Here is a 15,923-nt window from a genome sequence, read left to right as displayed (position 1 = left end):
CAGGCCGTACACAGTCCCCCGGAATGATGTATGGGCTTTTTGTTCAGTTGATGAACATATGAGGTACGAATATATTTTATTCAAAACTAACTCTGCATTATCGGACCGGCGGTGCAGTCGGCGGCGTTGCCGGGGACGGCGACGCCGTCCAACGGACTGGACGACCGATCCGCCGATAATTCCTATTTGTATATGTCGGAATCGTGCACATTTTGTCCAACTATATCGTGATATATGATTGAGCCTAATTGCAAATACTGAAAATAACGTGAAATATGAACTGCATTCCGCGATTTTATATATAAAATATCATATAATATATTTCACACACACAACCCCCCCCCTCCCCAGCACACCCCGGCCGTGCCATTGATTTATTTTTGTTTTTTAGCAAACAATGCAAACGGAAAACGGGGCGAATTAATTGCGTTTCGGGATCCGGGATATTGAAAAATAAAAAATTTGTTTTTCGTCCGCGTGATTGATGACATCGTTACGTTGCCAATGTCCGCGGGCCGAAATGGAAATGTTTTACTATATGCACATGTATATATATAAAATTTATTTTTTTACTATCGAACCATTTTTTATTGTGCTATTCCACCGTGGAAATACTATTTCAGCATGAAAACAAATATTAAATTCGTTTAAGGGATGTTATATATTAATTATTATTGATATTATATTATAATGCACGTTAATAAAACATTATTTGTTTTATTTGATGTTTCTCTGGAAATGGGAATAATAAAAACCCTTTTTACTAAATGTAGAAGGTTTATTAATATAATATAATAAATCTATATATATATAATATAATAAAAAAATTAAAGTAAAAAAATGTTACAAATTATTTATTAAAGCTATTGAAATAATTATAAATTTATTAAATTAGGGTTTTCATATTTTTAATTATAAAATAATAATTTTATTATATTATATTAAAACTTTTATAATTACAGAAAATTATTTTTTCTGAATTTAATTTTTATTAATAATAGTCAAATTTAATACAATTTAAAAAAATTTAAGTATTTCTGATATTATTGTAAATTAATCATCTAAAATAAATCTTAATAAATAAAATTATGAAAAATATTTGTTTTAATTTGAATATGATAATCCATCTATATTAAATTAAAATATTAATTATAGAAAATTAAATATTTTTAATTTTTTAACAGATGTCAAAAAAAAAAAAAATAAATTTGAATTTTCAAAATGTAAATTTTTCGAATTGTTTTTAATTATTATAAAATTAACTTTCCAAAATCTGTGTTCTAAATATTATTATATATAATAAATTCAAAATAATTAATTTTAAAATTTAATAAATTAATGAAATTTTAAGTTTTTAAAGAATTAATTAGTAAATGTGGCACCAAATTTTTATTTAGCAACATTGAAACAATATAATTCCTAAATTATTAAATTCCTATATAAACAAAAAGTTATAATGTTTAAAATAATGTAAAAAAGTAATTAGTTCATCAAAGTATTTTATAATAAGAGAGAATTTAATTAGCAAAAACTATACAAAATTTTTATTTATCAACATAAAAACTATAAAATTAATGAATTATTAAATTACTACACAAAAAAAACTTATAATTTTTAAACAATATAAAAAAGTATTAATTAATTAAAATCATTAAAGAAATTTTAAGTGTTTTATAATAAGAGAGATTTAATAAGTAAAAAGTATACATATTTTGTAATTATCACCATAAAAACTATAAAATTAATGAATTATTAAATTACTATACCAAAAACTTATAGTTTTTAAACAATATAAAAAAGTATTAATTAATTAAAGACATTAAAGAAATTTTAAGTGTTTTATAATAAGAGAGATTAATAAGTAAAAAGTATACAAAATTTTTATTTATCAATATAAAAACTAAAAAATTAATGAATTATTAAATTACTATACAAAAAAAAAATATAACTTTTAAACAATTTATAAAAAAGTATTAATTAATTAAAGACATTAAAGACATTAAAGAAATTTTATGTGTTTTATAATAAGTAAAAAGTATACAAAATTTAATTATATTATGTTACTATACAAAAAAACTTATAAATTATACACAATATATTAAAAAGTATTAAATAGTTAAAGTAATTAAAGAAATTTTAAATGTTTTATAATAAGACAGATTTAATAAGTAAAAAGTTTACAAAATTTAATTATATTAAATTATTATAGAAAAAAAAACTTATAATTTTTAAACCATATATAAAAAAGTATTAATTAATTAAAGTCATTAAAGAAATTTTATGTGTTTTATAATAAGGAAGATTTAATAAGTAAAAAGTATACAAAATTTTTATTTATCAACATAAAAACTAAAAAATTAATGAATTATTAAATTTCTATATAAAAAAAAACTTATAACTTTTAAACAATTTATAAAAAAGTATTAATTAATTAAAGACATTAAAGACATTAAAGAAATTTTATGTGTTTTATAATAAGTAAAAAGTATCAAAAATTTAATTATATTAAATTACTATACAATGTATATTAAAGTATACAAAATTTTTATTTATCAACATAAAAACTAAAAAATTAATGAATTATTAAATTTCTATATAAAAAAAAACTTATAATTTTTAAACAATATATAATTAATTAAAGAAATTTTAAGTATTTTATAATAAGAAAGAATTTAATTAATAAAAAGTATACAAAATTTTTATTAACTAACATAAAAACAGTAAATAAAAAATTATAATTTTTAAAAACATATTGAAAGGTAATTTAAAATTAAAGTCATTAAAGAAATTTTAAATGTTTTATAATAAGAGAGAACTAATAAGTAAAAACTGTACAATTTCAAAATAAAAACAATAAATTTACTGAATTATTATTAAATTCCCATATATATTTTTTTTAAATATATAAAAAAGTAGTTAAAGTTAAAGAAGTCATTAAAGAAATTTTAATTATTTTATTATAAGAAAGAATTTAATTAGTAAAACATTTTTTTTTTATTTCCCATCAAATTAAAAACTATTCAAAACTTTTATTTACCCACATAAAAACAATAAAATTACTAAATAATTAAATGGCTTTATAAAAAAATATATAAAAAAGTTGTTTGAAATTAAAGTAATTAATTAAATTTTGAAAGAGGGAATTAATTAGTAAAAACTATACAAAATTTTTATTTACCAACATAAAAACAATAAAACTAATGAATCATTAAATTTTAATATTAACAAAAATTTACAATTTGTTTAAGAATAAAATTTCTATTGTTGTTATGAAATTTACAGCTTTATTTATTTATTTTTTAAATTTCCTAATATTATTTAAGTTCAAAATAGTTATAATAATTAAAATGTTTAGTGTTATATATAAATAATTGGAATAAAAGTTGAATAAAGAATTGTCTAGTATATACTAATAGTTAAAAAATAAATTAAATATAATATTGAAATCAGTCACAGACAGACACCAACAAAGGCACAGAAAACAAAATGGAATTATTCAGTTCACAAACAGAGGCCGAAACTGAAAAATACAACAAAACGTGTGTGCACTGGCAGCGAAACGAAATTCAATTATTGTGCAACTAATCAAAAAATAATAACGCAATTCAAAAACACAACGCGACACGCTGCACGCGCACAGATAGCGCAAAATACACGTTGTTTATAATAAATTTATTAAATTTCCTAGAGTGAATCGACCGATACCTGAACGGGAAAAAAACATCGAACGTAATATATATGTGTTACATCCCCTTCACAGTTTTGAAATATACCTATATTATGAATTTATCATGGCAAAATGGCCGGAGGCGACTTTTTTTTACAGAACAGAAATGCATATTGCTGAACAAACAAAATCTCACACAACTGCCTCCCTGTGTGTGTGTATGTGTGTGTGTGTGTGTTGTATTTATTTATTAGTTGTCATTTGCAAATAAACTGATTGGAAATTAGTTTTATTAGTGCAAATACCACGAACAATGCTCACGTTGTATTTATTTGCCTCAACATAAATAAAAAATGATCGTGCACAAATTGGAAGTGAGCCACAACACCAAACGTCGGGAGCCTGTCAGGACGTTAGTTACTTAACACAGCTTAGGTAACGAACACAGTTAATCATTTTTATTAATTTTATAAAACAAACCAGAACGCATCATAATTCACCGCGATAATTGAATTTAAAAATTAACCCGAGACAATTACGGAAATGGATCCTGCTTAAGGTCCTGAATTTACGAGGCGAAGAAGTGCCGCGACGCGTCCGCCGTAATAATTCGCTGAAAATTGATAAACCGACCACCACGTGGAATTGGCGGCGTTAACGCGATTGTCGTTAAAATTTACGCAAAACACGACGTACGCACACACGCGATAATTCGACCGCGATTCCCATTATGACGGCCGATTTGAAAAAGTCGACCGACGTTTAATCGTCGGTTACGATTGGACAATTAGTTTTCAATTTCCTCTAGGTCGATTTCTGGCTTAACCTTGTTTCGTTGGACGGACACAATTGTCCGACTTTCTGACGCTTGTCGTCGATTTTGGAGTGAGGCCGGTTTGTTAGTTTTGAGGTATTTTTATGCTGTTAAATAAGTTACATTAAGTATTTTAAGTAACATATTTAATCTAATCAATTGTTTAATGTTTAAAATGTTCAAGAAGCTTTACTTAATTAACTGAATAGTTAAATATTTTGATATTTTATTTAAAATTAGTGTGAATAACAGACAATAAAGACTAATTTATTATTCAATTTAGTTTTTCTTAATAATTTTTTTGTGCGTATCCCCGAATGATCTGAAATTGATCGTAGAACGTTAAGACCGAGAGTCGGACGACGGCGGTGCGGGACGGGAAAAATGGGTCCGTGAAAAATTCAATTACAAAATGAAATTAATTTTCAGTCTTTTAATTATGGCGGGAGCAAGTGGAAGTGGCCCGCGATAGGCGAAAAAGGCGCCAAGACGGACGGCGGGATTAAGGAGCGGATTTTAAGAAATGAACTCCAATTAAACGCCGATTGTGGAGACGAGCGGAGAGAGAGAAAAATTTATTAAAATTTAATAAGTGACGGGGGGACGGGGGGTGGGCGTTGGTGCGGGCGGCGAATCAAAGTTCACATTTTATGTGGAATTGGCCAAATTAATTTTTTGCCACGGTCCGACATCTAATTGAATCACTGATTAAGGAATCGTCGTATCGGGGGCTCCGGCTGTCAATTCGGTACTAATTAAGAGGGTTTTTTGTATAGACAAGATGTTATATTTTACTTAACTAAATATTAATAAATCGTAATAAAAAATCAGTATTTAATTTTAAAATATTAAACAGATCAATCACGTTTAATTACCTTTTTCAACTTCTTCTTGTCCTTAAGAAATCAATTTAAGGGAAAAAAATAAAAGTTGTACACAGATATATATTTTTAGTAAATTTATTTTTAAGGAATTAATTTAAATTTTTAATTAATTAATTTTTTTTAAAAACAATTTTTTAATCATTAAAAATAAATAAATATACATATATATATATATATATATATATATATATATATATATATACATATATATATATATTATAAGTTAATTACACACTAAATTTTTACCATGTTTCAGATTATTTTTATTATTTATTAATTAGATAGTTTAAATATGATATTTTATTTTAAATTTGTTTAAAAAGTTGTTTTAAATTAATTTCTTAAATATATACATATTGAAAAAACAATATTTTCTGTATCAATTTGATACTAATAAGATATATTTTGGACATAATGTGAAATTTTCATATATATTTCAGTTAACTAAACATTTATTAGTTAATATAGTGCTTTACTAGTTAGATTGTTCAGATATCATATTTTATTTGAATTTATGGAGAACAACAAATAATTTTTAAACTGTTTGGGAATTTTTAAGCAAATTATTAAATTTCTATACAAAAAAAAAATATAATTTTTAAACAATATATAAAAAAAACTAATAAGTAAAAACTGTATTTATTAATTAGATAGTTTAAATATGATATGTTATTTTAAATTTGTTTAAAAAGTTATGTTTTAAATCAATTTCTTAAATAAATACATATTGAAAAAACAATATTTTCTGTATCAATTTGATACTAATAAGAAATATTTTGGACATGTGAAATTTTCATATATATTTCAGTTAACTAAACATTTATTAATTAATATAGTGCTTTATTAGTTAGATTGTTCAAATATCATATTTTATTTGAATTTATGGAGAACAACAAATAATTTTTAAACTAACATATTTTTATTGTGTGTTTAAGAAGTTACGTTTTAAATTAATTTCTTAAATATAGATTAACTAATAAACACATATTGAAAAAAATATATTTTTTATATCAATTTGATACTAATAAGATATATTTTTGAAATAATGTGTCATTTTCAAACATACAATATTTCAATTAACTAAACATTTATTAGTTAATATGGTGTTTTATTAGTTATGTTGCTCAAATATCATTTTTTATTTGAATTTATGGTGAACAACAAACAATTTTTAAACTATTCGGAGGTTTTTAAGCACATATAAAATTTGTCAAAAATTTAATTAACTTAAACATATTTTTATTTTTAATGTGTTTAAGAAGTTACGTTTTAAATTAATTTCTTAAATATAGATTAACTAATAAACACATATTGAAAAAAATATATTTTTTTATATCAATTTGATACTAATAAGATATATTTTTGAAATAATGTGTCATTTTCAAACATACAATATTTCAATTAACTAAACATTTATTAGTTAATATGGTGTTTTATTAGTTATGTTGCTCAAATATCATTTTTTATTTGAATTTATGGTGAACAACAAACAATTTTTAAACTATTCGGAGGTTTTTAAGCACATATAAAATTTGTCAAAAATTTAATTAACTTAAACATATTTTTATTTTTAATGTGTTTAAGAAGTTACGTTTTAAATTAATTTCTTAAATATAGATTAACTAATAAACATATACGGAAAAAACATATTTTCTATATCAATTTGATACTAATAAGATATATTTTGGAAATAATGTGACATTTTCATATATATAATATTTCAATTAACTAAACATTTATTAGTTAATATGGGGCTTTACTAGTTAGGTTACTCAAATATTATTTTTTGTTTGAATTTATGGTGAACAACAAACAATTTTTAAACTATTTGGAGGTTTTTAAGCACATATAAAATTTGTCAAAAATTTAATTAACTTAAACATATTTTTATTTTTAATATGTTTAAGAAATTACGTTTTAAATTAATTTCTTAAACATAGATTAACTAATAAACACATATTGAAAAAAAAAAACATATTTTCTATATCAATTTGATACTAATAAGATATATTTTAGAAATTATTTGACATATTCAAACATATAATATTTCAATTAACTAAACATTTATTAGTTAATATGGTGCTTTACTAGTTAGGTTGCTCAAATATTATTTTTTGTTTGAATTTATGGTGAACCACAAATAGTTTTTAAACTATTTGGAGGTTTTTAAGTACATATAAAATTTGTCAAAAATTTAATTAACTTAAACATATTTTTATTTTTAATATGTTTAAGAAATTACGTTTTAAATTAATTTCTTAAACATAGATTAACTAATAAACACATATTGAAAAAAACATATTTTCTATATCAATTTGATACTAATAAAATATATTTTAGAAATTATTTGACATATTCAAACATATAATATTTCAATTAACTAAACATTTATTAGTTAATATGGTGCTTCACTAGTTAGGTTGCTCAAATATCATTTTTTATTTGAATTTATGATGAACAACAAACAATTTTCAAACTATTTGGAGATTTTTAAGCACATATAAAATTTAACAAGAGTTTAATTAACTTAAACATATTTTTATTTTAAATATGTTTAAAAAGATACGTTTTAAATTAATTTTTTAAATATATATTAACTAATAATATATATATATAATATATAATATATAATATAATATATCAATTTGATAATAAGACATATTTTGGAAATAATCTGACATTTTCAAACATATAAGTTATATTTTAAATAGATTAACTAAAAACTGAAAAAAAAACATATTTTTTATATCAATTTCATAATAATAAGATATATTTTGAATATAATGTGAATTTTTCAAACATATTTCAATTAACTAAACATTTATTAGTTAATATGGTGTTTTATTAGTTAATTAGATTGATTAAATATTTTATTTAAATTTAATTAAATAACAAATGATAATTTTTATACTATTTGGAAAATGTAAAATGTGACAAAAATATAATTAACTAACTCATTTATTTTAGTTTATAATATGTTTAAAAATTATTTCATATTAAAATCTTAAAAAATAGATTGACTAATAAATACAAACTGAAAAAAATTTAATATCTGTATAAAATAATTCATTAACTGGCCAGCTAAACCGTTAAATTTCATGAATTTATCAACCACCAATTACACGACCTCTAAAACAGGGAACTGAATCCCGTAACGCTTTCGTAAATACACACATAAAGCGGCGTGTTAACGAGACGCACATAGAAAACGTAAAAAAGTAAACCGAAAAAAAAAGAACCGGGACATCTGCCCCAACGTGGCCAATGTCCCTCCGTGTTTGACCTTTTTGTTTGCTGACCCCTCATCATTATTTAGAATCCTTCCGCATTTTTTTTCTCGTCCGGTTACATCTAATACCTGAACTGGTCCATTGTTCCTGTGACCCCTTTCTCCGTTGCATCAACCGTGTAACAGTTGCACGTTTATTTAATTCGTTCGAGAGACAAAATTTCAACGTGATGTCACAAGAAAAGTAACTAACGGAGAGAGACGTTCCTCGGAATTCTAATTTCAGATTTTTCGTCCCGTCATTTTTATCGTCCCTTCACAGTTCTGTGGGTCCGGACGCGGCGGAGGCGCGAAAGAAACGATCCTTTTTAATACTTTTTCTCTCGCCGACCTCACCCCCGATAAAGTGTCTGTCAAGTTGATTGGGGACGTCGTCGTCTTCCACCCCGTTCGGGGCTTCGAGACCGCAGCGTCTGCTTCAAAAATTCACCCCCAATATTGGCCCAGATCCATCAGTAGGACTGCAATTTTTTAAATTATTTTCGAATTCATTTTTAAAACGTCCAACCCGAATGAAATATTGCACGCGTCCGACTAAATAAACAAAATATGTATTTTCTATATTTCGCCGGTGGAATTACAATTTCGATTGGAATTGTTGCCGCATTCGGGCGGCTAAAAATTGTTCGCCATGTTATTTTGCGTAATTGAAAATAAAATGTATTCGGATATGAAATAATAATAGAGCAAATAATAATGGGGCAGGAAAAAAATAAACAGTTGTGCTGCAGAGAGAATTCGTCAGAATTAGAATTTTCCGCATGCACGGGCCCTGTCCCGGCACTAAAAATCTGCTTTTGTTGAAATTAAAAATAACAACAACCGCTCCGGGAATATTTTCATAGCGGATATGTTTTCAATATTCAAAATGCATATTATTGATGGAAACATAAATAAAAAATATTTTACATTTTTTGTGTTTTTTTTTTTATTTATTTATCATGTTCTGTGATTTAAATGGTGCTTTTAGTGTACACTTTTAAAAAAATATTAAATCATCTCTTTTAGTCTTCATTTAAAAAAAATTGATTATAAGTTCCTTCAATTTCTTATTACGTATTTTCATAAGTATTCATAAATTTTATTGAGTCCCTCAATTTATAGAAACTATTGACGCTGATCTTCTTAAGTATTCAGTTAAAAAAAATTGATTAGAAGTTCCTACAATTTCTTATTATGTATTTTTATAAGTATTCATAAATTATAGTGAGTATCTCAATTTATAGAAGCTATTGAAGCTGATCTTTTTCAGTTCTCAGTTAAAAAAAAATTGATTACAAGTTTTCACAATTTATTATTATATTTATTTTTAAGTATTCATAAATTATATTGAGTCCCTCAATTTATAGGAACTATTGAGGCCGATCTGTTTAAGTATTTAGTTAAAAAAATTGATTACATGTTTCTACAATTTCTTATTATGTATTTTTATAAATATTCATAAATTATATTGAGTCCCTCAATTTAAAGGAACTATAAGTATTCAGTTAAAAAAAATTGATTACATGTTCCTACAATTTCTTATTACGTATTTTTATAAATATTCATAAATTTCAATTTACAGGAACTATCGAGTTTGACCCTTTTTGTCATTAGTTAAAAAAATTCATTACAGGTTTCTGCAATTTCTTGTTATGTATTTTCATAAGTATTCATAAATTTTATTGAGTCCCTCAATTTATAGAAACTATTGACGCTGATCTTCTTAAGTATTCAGTTAAAAAAATTAATTAGAAGTTCCTACAATTTCTTATTATGTATTTTTATAAGTATTCATAAATTATAGTGAGTATCTCAATTTATAGAAGCTATTGAAGCTGATTTTTTTTCAATTCTCAGTTAAAAAAAAATTGATTACAAGTTTTCACAATTTATTATTATATTTATTTTTAAGTATTCATAAATTATATTGAGTCCCTCAATTTATAGGAACTATTGAGGCCGATCTGTTTAAGTATTTAGTTAAAAAAATTGATTACATGTTTCTACAATTTCTTATTATGTATTTTTATAAATATTCATAAATTATATTGAGTCCCTCAATTTAAAGGAACTATAAGTATTCAGTTAAAAAAAATTGATTACATGTTCCTACAATTTCTTATTACGTATTTTCATAAATATTCATAAATTTCAATTTACAGGAACTATCGAGTTTGACCCTTTTTGTCATTAGTTAAAAAAATTCATTACAGGTTTCTGCAATTTCTTGTTATGTATTTTCATAAGTATTCATAAATTTTATTGAGTCCCTCAATTTATAGAAACTATTGACGCTGATCTTCTTAAGTATTCAGTTAAAAAAATTGATTAGAAGTTCCTACAATTTCTTATTATGTATTTTTATAAGTATTCATAAATTATAGTGAGTATCTCAATTTATAGAAGCTATTGAAGCTGATCTTTTTCAGTTCTCAGTTAAAAAAAAATTGATTACAAGTTTTCACAATTTATTATTATATTTATTTTTAAGTATTCATAAATTATATTGAGTCCCTCAATTTATAGGAACTATTGAGGCCGATCTGTTTAAGTATTTAGTTAAAAAAATTGATTACATGTTTCTACAATTTCTTATTATGTATTTTTATAAATATTCATAAATTATATTGAGTCCCTCAATTTAAAGGAACTATAAGTATTCAGTTAAAAAAAATTGATTACATGTCCCTACAATTTCTTATTACGTATTTTTATAAATATTTATAAATTTCAATTTACAGGAACTATCGAGTTTGACCCTTTTTGTCATTAGTTAAAAAAATTCATTACAGGTTTCTGCAATTTCTTGTTATGTATTTTCATAAGTATTCATAAATTTTATTGAGTCCCTCAATTTATAGAAACTATTGACGCTGATCTTCTTAAGTATTCAGTTAAAAAAATTGATTAGAAGTTCCTACAATTTCTTATTATGTATTTTTATAAGTATTCATAAATTATAGTGAGTATCTCAATTTATAGAAGCTATTGAAGCTGATCTTTTTCAGTTCTCAGTTAAAAAAAAAAATTGATTACAAGTTTTCACAATTTATTATTATATTTATTTTTAAGTATTCATAAATTATATTGAGTCCCTCAATTTATAGGAACTATTGAGGCCGATCTGTTTAAGTATTTAGTTAAAAAAATTGATTACATGTTTCTACAATTTCTTATTATGTATTTTTATAAATATTCATAAATTATATTGAGTCCCTCAATTTAAAGGAACTATAAGTATTCAGTTAAAAAAAAATTGATTACATCTTCCTACAATTTCTTATTACGTATTTTTATAAATATTCATAAATTTCAATTTACAGGAACTATCGAGTTTGACCCTTTTTGTCATTAGTTAAAAAAATTCATTACAAGTTTCTGCAATTCCTTGTTATGTATTTTTATAAGTATTCATAAATAATACTGAGTTTCTCAATTTATAGGAACTATTGAGGTTGACCTTTTTTCCAGTTTATTTTTTATTATATTTATTATATATATATACACGTTGTTACAATGTCTTATTATGTATTTTCGTAAGCTCTCATAAATTATATTGAGTCTCCTAACTTATAAGAATTATTGAGACTGAAGTTTGAGAGTAATATTCTTCTAAAGTATTGAATAAAATAAGCTGAAAAAAATAAAAAATGACGAACGAATTAGTAAAAGCAACCTCCAGAACAATTTTGAGTAAGACGACAACAATTACAAAGTAATTTTAAATAAAAAAACACAAAAAAAATTAACTTGTAACACTTTTAAACAGCTGCAAGATAAATGGCTTTCTTTGCGCCCCCCCTTTTTCTACAAGACGCATTTAAGTTCGCCCGAAAAAACATGTTATTAAAACCTCCACCACGAAAAACTTCCGTTGCTGTTCGTTGTCCGGCACAACTCCTTTTGTGAGGTTTTTACGCCGCCACCGTTTAAAACGAAAGATTTATCTATCGTATAACTCTTATTCTCCTTCTTTTTCGCCGACATTCATTTGTTTGCCACAAGCCAACCGGGCTTCTTTTTAATCCCCGGCACCAACTTTTTCCAAACTTCGGCGGCGATTTATGTGCACGGCGGCCCGCGAGAAAGTTGAGACACCCGGCTAACTAAACAAACTAAAATATTGACACGCGGAAGCGAAAGCCGGACGAAATCAATCCGGTAAAAAACAACGTTACCTGATCCGACAGGCCCTTAATCTCAACCCTTTACGGTCGTGTTTGCGGATATTTGTGGAGCGGTGAGCGAAGGTCAACAATGAAACGGGCCCGTTGTCCAGACGGGGCAGATGTTACTTACTTACTTACGGGACCGTCCCGTTATTGTTTTATTCAGTGTTTTTTTTTTTTTTTTTTGTTTGATGGTCGACCGTGAAAGAGATGGACCCGACCGTTTTATTCCGTCAACCCCATCGGGGTTTTAATAAGCGGAGGGGTCAATTGCAGTCCGTGTCTGTATTGTTGCACGTTAATTTCGGGAAGCGTGCCAAAAATTTTCACGTCCGCGTTTTCTAGGGTGGCTTGGTGCGTTGCAGAATGTGTGAAAAAAAACAGCAATATTAATTATGGTTGAAAATGATGTGTTTTTACCAGATTGGGGTTAATTATGTGGTTAATTAATTTATAATGTGTTATCAAACTTAAGCGACTCCACAAATATTTAGAATATGACTTTTTATGTGAAAACAAGAAATACAGTATAAAAACAAAATAAAAGCTTAAAAAGTTTTAAGCATTCAGTTTATTTAAATTAGTATTTAAGAAAATAATATTCTCTAAACTTTATATTTACTCAATATTCTTAATTTTTATGATATTCAACTATTATTACACATTTACAATTTTTAGTCAATTTTTTTAGATGAATACTAAAAAAGATCAGTCCCGATAGTTCCTCTAAACTGAGAAATTCAATACAATTTATGAATACTTATAAAAATTCATAATAAGAAATTGTAGGAACTTGAAATCAATGTTTTTAATTGAAGACTAAAGAAGATCAGCCCTTATAGTTCCTGTAAATTGAGAGGCTCAATATAATTTATGAATACTTATAAAAATACATTATAATAAATTGTAGAGACTTGTAATCAAATTTTTTAACTGAAGTATAAATAAGATCAGCCTCAATAATACTTACAAATTGGGAGACTCAATATAATTTATGAATACTATATAGAAATATGTAATAAGAAATTGTAGGAACTTGTAATCAATTTTTTTAACTGAAATCTTAAAAATATCAGACTCAATAGTTACTTTAAATTGAGATAATTCAGTTAATGAATATTTGTTATTTGTAAAATTAAATTATAATATTTTTTCACAGATATTAGTCTAAAATTATAGTACTATTAATTTATTTGATATATTAATATTATAAAGTTACTATATACTTAGAAAAAAGGGTAAATTATTTATTTTCATCACGGCCATTTTAAAAAATATTCTGTTGCCCATTCAATTTGAACGAAGCGTTTCTCCCCCATTCCGACGTTAATCGAATTTCGCAAAATTAATAATATCATCATATCACAAACGTAAAATTGTAAATTTTACAAAAACATCAAAGCCTAAAAGTCGCAACGATGCACCGATGACCATCAAAAACAGCCAATCCGTATTGATTTTTCCTACGGCCTTTCATCTTAAACGAAGTTAATATACGACCACCACCAACCACCCCCCACCCCCCCCATAACACGGAATCAGATGTGCGCTTTTTCGCCCGGCTGCATTATTTTTACACCCTCGTTGCATTCGGCGTGCACCTCCCCCACTAGGACGAACGTAAAAATGGATACCGGCCATTTTTAAATTTGATATCCCGCATTAAGCCGACAACTGCGGAAGAATAAAAGTATTAGGGGGGCCGGGGCGATTTGATGGAAGTTTTGTGTGACTTGGGACTTTTTCAAAAGCTTTATTGTAAGGATTTGGGGTGGTGGCGTAATTAGGGAATTATTAAGGAGCGATGATTAAATTGGCCAGGGGCTATTTGATGCGACTGTGTAATTAAAAATATCATTTTTTGTCTGCTCTATGTCTTGATTTGGTTTGCAATGGTGGACAGTACTACAATAAATGTTACCAAATTAAAAAATTGACAAAATGTTCATAATCATGTTGATTGTGGACACAATAAAATTATTAAAACAATTGTGGATAACAAAAAATATCATTTTATGTTTGTTGTATGTTTTGGTGCTAAAATTTACTGATTGGCAATAATAGACAGTACTAAAGTAAACGTTACCAAATTAAAAAATTGACATAAGGTTCAGAATCATGTTGGTTGTGGACACAATAAAATTATTAAAACAATTGTGGATAACCAAAAATATAATTTAATGTCTGTTGTATGTTTTGGTGCTAAAATTTACTGATTGGCAATAATAGACAGAACTAAAGTAAACGTTACCTAATTAGAAAATTAACAAAAGGTGCATAATTATGTTTGTTGTGGACACAATAAAATTATTAAAACAATTGTGGATAACGAAAAATATCATTTTATGTCTGTTTTATGTTTTGGTGCTAAAATTTACTGATTGGCAATAATATACAGTACTTAAGTAAACGTTAACAAATTAAAAAATTGACATAAGGTTCAGAATCATGTTGGTTGTGGACACAATAAAATTATTAAAACAATTGTGGATAACCAAAAATTTCATTTAATGTCTGTTGTATGTTTTGGTGCTAAAATTTACTGATTGGCAATAATAGACAGTACTAAAGTAAACGTTACCAAATTAAAAAATTGACAAAAGGTTCATAATCATGTTGGTTGTGGACACAATAAAATTATTAAAACAATTGTGGATAACCAAAAATATAATTTAATGTCTGTTGTATGTTTTGGTGCTAAAATTTACTGATTGGCAATAATAGACAGAACTAAAGTAAACGTTACCTAATTAGAAAATTAACAAAAGGTGCATAATTATGTTTGTTGTGGACACAATAAAATTATTAAAACAATTGTGGATAACCAAAAATTTCATTTAATGTCTGTTGTATGTTTTGGTGCTAAAATTTACTGATTGGCAATAATAGACAGTACTAAAGTAAACGTTACCAAATTAAAAAATTGACAAAAGGTTCATAATCATGTTGGTTGTGGACACAATAAAATTATTAAAACAATTGTGGATAACCAAAAATATAATTTAATGTCTGTTGTATGTTTTGGTGCTAAAATTTACTGATTGGCAATAATAGACAGAACTAAAGTAAACGTTACCAAATTAAAAAATTGACAAAAGGTTCATAATCATGTTGGTTG

At 25.2% G+C, this 15,923-nt stretch overlaps 1 protein-coding gene across 3 annotated transcripts in view; it reads left to right on the top strand.

Annotated features, from left to right (window-relative positions):
- The window catches only part of LOC126265848 (uncharacterized), a 209,776-nt gene that overhangs the window by 182,402 nt on the left and 11,451 nt on the right, over positions 1-15,923 (top strand). The window lies entirely within an intron of this gene.

This window comes from Aethina tumida, chromosome 6 (assembly GCF_024364675.1).
Source record: "Aethina tumida isolate Nest 87 chromosome 6, icAetTumi1.1, whole genome shotgun sequence".
Lineage (NCBI taxonomy): Eukaryota > Metazoa > Arthropoda > Insecta > Coleoptera > Nitidulidae > Aethina > Aethina tumida.
The sequence above is the reverse complement of the archived record's forward strand: the minus strand, read 5'-3'. Positions and strand labels throughout refer to the sequence as shown.